Source organism: Haliaeetus leucocephalus, unplaced genomic scaffold (genome assembly GCF_000737465.1).
Source record: "Haliaeetus leucocephalus isolate CR32 unplaced genomic scaffold, Haliaeetus_leucocephalus-4.0 Scaffold173, whole genome shotgun sequence".
In the NCBI taxonomy this organism is placed as follows: domain Eukaryota; kingdom Metazoa; phylum Chordata; class Aves; order Accipitriformes; family Accipitridae; genus Haliaeetus; species Haliaeetus leucocephalus.
The window spans coordinates 7,744,906-7,752,758 of record NW_010972609.1 but is presented as its reverse complement, the minus strand read 5'-3'; positions in this window follow the sequence as shown (position 1 = coordinate 7,752,758).

Genomic DNA, 7,853 nt, shown 5'->3' with positions numbered 1-7,853 from the left:
TCTGTTTAACATCATTTATTTGTAGCCCCTTCAAAAGCTTTCCAGGGTCATTAATGCTCAGTTGTGTAGCCACATTGCATTTCAAATCAATGAACATTTTGTCTATGGGTGGATGGAAAAGGGTTGCTTCAGTGTGCTGCTGAAGATGTGGATGCTTTCCTTGAAGACAGTCTGACTGATACAGGAGTCTGATAAATCCTACTGCTAAGAGCGCTTGTTAGAATAAAACTACAACTTGTTCTGAGGGTGGTATTTACATTCTTTATAAAACTTCACTTGACTGAAACTTTGTTTGCTAGATCCTAAAGTGTTGTGCATCCTCATGAGGGCATGATTTGCTATAATAACTGATGTGAATACTGTTACTGCATTTAAATATTCAGTATGAAAACACTTGCGTGGGCATCATGAAAACTTTCTTTGTACATCAGACTGGTAGCAGAAACAGAATCATGTGTTTGATTTACAGAAAGAAAAAGAAAAACAAACAAAAAAGTTAAAAAAACCCACAAAAAACCAAACCCCAGGCCCTGAGGCAATGGTATGAGTATATTTTAACAGCCCTAGACCCCATAGGGGATTATAACTAGGGGGTATAGTCCTTTTTTTCCTCCTTTGATCAACAGCTGCTCTGCATGCATCAGGTCTCCTTGTCAGATAACCTCCTTTGCGAGAAGCCTGAGTTTGCTCTTCAACCCCAGTCTGCCTCCCAAGGTCATGCACGCGAAGCACCATGAGAATAAGCTGGATAAAAGGGCTGGATGAGTGATTGCGTGCTACAAGGGCCCATAGAGTGTGAACTGTCTTTCTTGATTCTAAAAATACCTCTGTTATATGTAATCTTGCCCGTGGTATTCATAAGGCCAAATATGTATGTGTGCTGAACCCATTTTATGAAAAATGGTCGGCTGGATTTCCAACAAATATTTTTTCCAGAACACATTATTTCCTACTGGTTTATAAGCTGAAGGATGCAGTGTCTTCACAGTTGAGTAAAATTTTACTTCTGATGAATGCACAGCATATAATGATTTTAAAATGTTGGAGAGCAGATAGAGTTACTTCTGCCTCCTATGTTTCCCATAGAAGGTGTAATGTTTAACACTGTCTGTCTTCAAAACTATCAGCTAGTACCTCCTGAACCTTCCTTACACAACATTACAGCATACGTTTTCAAAGCCAATCAACCTCTAAAAATTTAGGTAATGCCAGAATTATGGATGTTCGCACCACAGCAGAGAGATTTCCACCTCCGCTTTCTCAGTTTGGCAGGAGAAGTATTCCCTAATTTGCTTGGTGTGATGAAAGCTGCCTCATCTCTTTTTCAGTCTTCTGAAACCGATGTCTGTTAAAGAGCAAAGTGTGTTATGGGTCTTGAGATTTGACGATGATATGAGCCTGTTGTTCTGAAATTATTTTCCATTTATGCAACTAATTACTGTTATATTGGTTAGCATTTCTCTGGTAACCAGCATTTCACAAATGCTGTGACAAACAGCCATGGTGAGAGAGGGCCATTTTGTTCTTCATGAGTCCAACCTCCTGAGCAGCTAGTCACATCCTGGGAGGTCTTTTAACATATAGATCATCAGATTTATGTTAGACTGAATAAATATGGATTTACTGCATCTCAGTAGTGATAAAGACAGCCAAACCCCCTGGCTGCTTGAAATTGCACCCTATTTCTACTAGGGATGGAGAATTTAATGAAATTGTTTAGCAGATGAAGCATTATAGAGATCCCTTTAGATAAAATGAGTGGCTTTAGCTAATACTGTTCTGAGATGGAAGGGAAGAAGTATATTGAAAGGCATCATGTTTAATCTCATCATTTTCATGTACTAAAGGCTTTCATGAGTTATTAGGTGAAGCTATTTGAGTGGAAAATACATACATAACAGATGAGTATTTCAGTCGAGTATGTTATTTAGTTTTTGAGAGGCCACGCACTTACAATCCTGACCAGAATGATGGATGCGCTCAAAAGGGTTAAACTGAAGCCACTGTTATATGAATCACCTACCAAAATCAAATTGCAGTAGAAACAGGGGGAATGTGTAGAATGTGAGAATTACTGTGTGCTTGAAGATATGAAAATAATCTTATAAATATGCTTTTCTGTAGCACTGTAAGAGCCATTTCAGTGTTAGAGAGAAAATATAACTTCCTTCGAACAGTTGGGAAAACATGACAGCGTACTTGGGTGTTTTTTGAAAGCTATAAGATCCACTTTTTGGATTTAGCAAATATGAAATTTCTGCCATTATTTTTGCAGAAAATCTGGCAAGTCAGTGCGTCAGTCTAGCACTGCCTGCATCTGCGTCTCCCGTTGGTGCTAAATATGAGATGTTGACTAGTGGCAACCGAGAATAAATGTGAGCTGTATAGGAGGGCAGTATGAACATGCTCACAGCTGAGCTCAGCATATGTAACGGCAGCAGCATACACAAACCCTGTCTGCGTGGGGATGGATGCAGATTATTAAAGCAAGCCATTAGTAGCAGCTGCCTTGTTTGATTAAGTTAATAACAGACTGAACAAAACATATGGGAGTGTATGTGAAGATATGTACTTTGGCAGGGGCTGTATATACATGCTATGGCTTTGACAGTCTGAAATCTATTAATGCTTTGATAGATTAATATTATCTGTGCAGCAGGATGAGGAATACATCAGGACCACTCTTACAGGAGCAACAACACCAGAATGTATGTAAAGAAAATGTGATTCAGTTTCTGTTATTTTCTGATGTTTTTGATATGGTCCTATATTGATGTGAAAATAAAATCTTTATAGGTTTGTGTATTGCTTTTAGCATAATCCTTCCCTTCTCTTCCCCTGCCTTTGCAGCATCTGAATTCTTTGCAAGAGTAGACAATTTTGCTGTGAGTGATGGAAAGCAAAGTAGATGGACCCACTTCCACCTGAATATGCCAGGAGTCATGTGTATAGAACCAGATTTTATCTAGGATTTAAGACACCAGAAGAATATCTTGCCTGCCACACCTGATCATGGCCTTTTATTGGAGAGAACTCTGGGCTTTTTCTTCATTGCTTCCCCAGTATCTTTTTTAGGATTATACTGTTTCCATGCTGATACTGTTCTGTGAAAACAATTCTCCCTTCTGCCAACTCTTTTTCTAGGGAAGCATAAGTTGTGGTTCTGTTTTTAAGACACTTAAGCTTTGCACTTAAACCTGTGTCGCGTTTGAAGAGTACAAGATTATTCTCTCTTCGTTTAAAGCCCTTTCCCCTCTGATCACGTCACTGACCGGGGTAAAAGCTCTTGTCGGGTATAAAAAGTAATTTTGTTTTATTGCTGACAACAAGCACCATATTTACAGTAGCTTGATTATTGCATGACATAACTCTAGGACAGCTTAAAAATTTATCTTGACGTAGGTGTAGGTTGATGTTAGACGTGGGAGGTCAGAGGAGCGGGCGGCATTGCTGAAACGCTGCCTTTTTGTTGTGGTTCCGTCGTGTAAAAGCAGAACACCTCCACCGCTGCCTTCCACGGACTCTCGCCTCTCCAGTGCTTCCTATGATGGATGAGTTTCTTCTTTCCACCTCACATTTTCTTTGGAATGATTGATTTTGTAGTAATTTACCATTAAATTATTTATGCTTGCTCACAGTTTTACATGATTGTAATATATGCAGGGCCAAAATATAGACTAAACAGAGCTGGCAAAAGATGGAAACGGATGGGGTGCATCAGTTATATAATTGTTAGTGTCAGCTAACATGAAGTAGTGACCCTTTTCTGCTTTTATTCTGAGAGAAAAGTAGAATATTGTTGCAGAGATTTCCTGTTTATTTTTAATGTAGAAGATGCAGTTTTTGCCCTGCGCTTTGCGGCTCTGGGAAGTGAGGCAAGGATAAACAGTTTAGCCAGAGAGGAAGAAAAAAGTATTTCTGTTGCCTCAGAGTGGTCTAAATGAAAATAGGATTTCTGAAATCACAGGCAAAAAAGCTGGCTTGATCCACCTAGGAATGCAAGCCTGTATCAGGATCCATGAGGCTTTACGTGATTCCTCCTTTTATAATTTGGTTGCGTGTTTTTTTGTGTGAGTAATAGTTTGCATTTACACCTCATGAAAAAGTTATGTGATATTTTAATAATTTGTTTTAAAGAACACTGTAGAACAGATTGATCCTTACTGTTTTTCCGCTGGAGTCAGTGGAGTTATGCCATTAATAAACCAAGGCTAAAACTTTCTTTTAACTCATTGGGATGTTAAAGGTAAGGAGCCTTTAAAAAAAAAAAATCAAGTGTGCAACATTGACAATAAAATGTCCTGTGGGGAGAAAACAAAATAGATGAGAAGAGCAATATGCTTTCCTGGCCTACCTTCTCTCTTTAAAAAAATCCAAGGAAATAACCCTTTACCACCCACCCCCACCCCCTGGTATCTATAAATTAAAGGGTATATTATGAAAAGTCTTCTTACTACTAGCTGTTCATTCAGTAAACTGGATTAGCATCTGAGTATTAGTTTAAAGACTTAATTGCAAACCTCTTAAACTTTATTGCCAACCCTTCTAGGACCAGGTTGAATTCTGGAAACCTCTTCTGTATCCAGAGGCAAACAGGTGGAAGGGGGCAAATAGCAATAGGTGTTATTCAACATATTCTAAAAGTAGATACTTCTGAGGTGGAAAGCTATCTAATCTTAGCATTTCAAGATACTCATCATTCCTGAGGGCGTGGCTATTATAATGGTAAAATATTGTATAGATGCAGCTGCATCCGTATCTCAAAGAGGAAAAAAAAGCAGAGGTCCTGATTCAACAAATACTTATTAATAAGTATAATGCTTATTGATGTGTTTTCCTGTGAACCTGCCTACTGTAGAAACACAGAGCTAGTGCTAAGCATCACAAGGCTGTTAGTTTTTCAGCTGTTACATAAAATAATGAGCCTAGGAAAGACAAGTAGCATTAATAATATGTACAAAAATAATAATGACCCCTTGGGATAGAAAGAGGAATAGACCAACCCCTCTTGTATTTGCATGGAATATTATTGGCTTCCATGTCCTCCAGCCAACATTTGTTGAAGGGTTTTCCAAATGCATATTAACATAGGTCCCTTGAATGGGACCTAATTCTGCCCCCCCATTTGTTTTTTGTAGCCACTAAAACTACTCATGGTATAGAAGCGGTTTATAGTAAATCATACTGTTGCCTTTAATACTGTTAGGTCTCTGTGAGATCAGCAAGGCTCGGCACTTTTGTTTTTCTTTTTGTGTGTAAAGTTAAACCATCGCTGTATGAAGTTTGTACCCAACATAACAAAACAAAGGATCTCTAGAAAAATAAAATCAAGTCAGATTTGTGAGTAACAGCTTGGGGTTTAAAAACTTTTGAAAATATCTGATTCATCCTTGGTTTTGCCTGTCAAATTACTGGCACATGAGGGATGTCAATGATTATATTTATTATGCATTTGCTCTATTTTCTCCAGCTGTTTAATTTGTTTTGTCACTTCTTTGGCTTTTGTTACATTTTATCTCCTTTATTGTTTCTTTCCAACTTTATGGCCAACGAAAACATTAGATTATTACTGTGGAGATCTAGCACAGATGGTTCAAATCCTGGGCTCAGCACAGGGCTGGAAGGCATGTAGAGAGGGCTGAGCTGAGGAAGTCTCGCTCTTGGGCAACAGAGCATTTGCTGAGCCGCTCCGTGGAAGGTTTGTCCTCCCTCCATCTGGCCTTATGTCGTCCCAGCCCTTTTCCCCAGTCCTGGGGAGAGCAGGATGGGAAGCTGAGCCTCCTCGACTGTGTTTTTCCCTTCTGGGATATGCTGTGTCTTCGCTTTTGCCAGTACAATGTGCAATGTCTCTCACACCCTTCTACAAGGGAACTTCACTGGTTCTGATGAGAAGAACTGCTTAATGTCAGGGGAAGGGATGGGGACTGTATTTCTGTATCTCTTACTACTATCAAATGCTTGCAGGTTCAGCCTTCTGGCAGAGGAAGATACCTGTGCCTTTAGATACCACCTTTTCTAGCACATACGAGGCAAGGTGTCCATTCAAGGCTGCAAGGAGAAATGTACACAGGGCACTTGCATTTCATAAAAAAAAATTTGTGTTCTATGATGTGGATTTAAGAAAAAAACCAAACAACCCTCACATACCTTAGTTTAAAATCACAGGATTCATACTGCTTTTTGTGCTGGGAAGGTTGTTTATTTTGTGAAGCAAGCCACTGAAATAGAGTCATGTTGAGGAGGGGAGGAAAGATGTTTGCTTTTTTGCTGCAATTTTGCCTGCTGTTCCCGGTTATTATCTGCAAAGTTGTGAAATTCAGTTAAATCATTTTAGTCATCTCTTGGCTGCAGGAAATGTGTAACTAGGAGATATAGAGAATTAGGAATCTCTTGAGGAGTTAAGTATCAGCCATGTGAATGTTATGTTTTTATACAATTTCTGCTGGCTTTATTGCAGCCAGAGATGCACTCAGTTTTATAGGCCTCCCAGAGAGATCGATTAATATTTCTTTAAATATTAAATCAAAGAATGCAAGAGGGTACTGAGGAGTTTCTAAAAGAGCAAAAAAGCTCCAAGAAATGCTGTTCAAATTATTTCCTCTTTAACACACTGAAATCTTGTTGAAATCACTGGGTTGTTTGTCTTCCATAGACTCATGCAGGAAATGTACTGAACTAGGTTCTGAACATATTCCTAAGTTTTGCCTGAGAAAACACCAAAATTACCTTGAAAGCACCCACCCATTATTTTTCTTGGTAAGATTTTTGGAGGAAATATTTTTCCAGTTCTGAACAGTCAAGTTGTTTATTTTAAAAGGGTTTTTTTGGAGGGCGGGGTAGGTGTAGGCTCCTCTGCTCACCACATGGCCGAGCTAGCCACAGTTATAAACTGCCAATACGTGGCACCATCTTTTGCCAGTAAGCTGTTTGGAAAAAATTAACAGGAAATATTCTCTGTCAGGAAAAACAACCGAAGCAAAATGCAGCTGTGTATAACATTATAATGCCTCAGAATTTAAATACGAGGTCAAAATCCTGCTCCTGTTCTTGCATTGTTCAAATGGTATTGTTATTACAGATGCCGGAGTAAATGAAGCAAACAGCTATGGGTGTTTGTTAATATGTAAGTTATATTTGGTGTTTATGTAATTTTTATTCGTCCTGTTGGGTGCTCTCTATCATGTGTCTGTTGAAGACGTAACAAAGTGTCCCGTGACAATGTCAGTTTAAGGCTATTTTTACTGCCTGCAGTTTGTCTCTGTCCCAGTGCAGTAGCATGCAGCCCCTCAGTTTCTGCTTTCCTTTTAAGCCAGGGTGGTACCCTGAGCACAGTTCAATCCCACAAATAGTTGTACTGGCACAACTGGGGGTGTGGACCAGTACTTAGTCCAAGACAAGCAGGGAGGAAGGCACTTTTCACTTTTTTTTTTGGCCATTAAGCCTTTTTAGCTACCCAGTGTTTCATGGTATGAAACAACCACCCGAGGAAACTATAACCGTGTTAATCATTAATGATATTCACAGTTGCATTTAATCCAAAATGAAGTCCATGCCATGTATAAATCCCACTTGAAGGGCAGACATAGATCTTGAGCAGCTCAGAGCCTTTTGCTGGCCTCCCGTGTCTAGATGAACTGCAGCACTGGCAGCAGCCAAAAGAGATGGTTCGCATACGGCTGTATATCAGTCAGCAATGATTCAGTCAATAACCTTTTGAGAAAATACTGCGGGACAAAAATATGTAGTTTCAGTAAATGGCATCACACAAATATCCACTATCCATACATTACACAGGTTTACCAGCTGGTATTTAGAGGACTGCAGCTGAATTTAGTCTGACCTGTAGACAATAA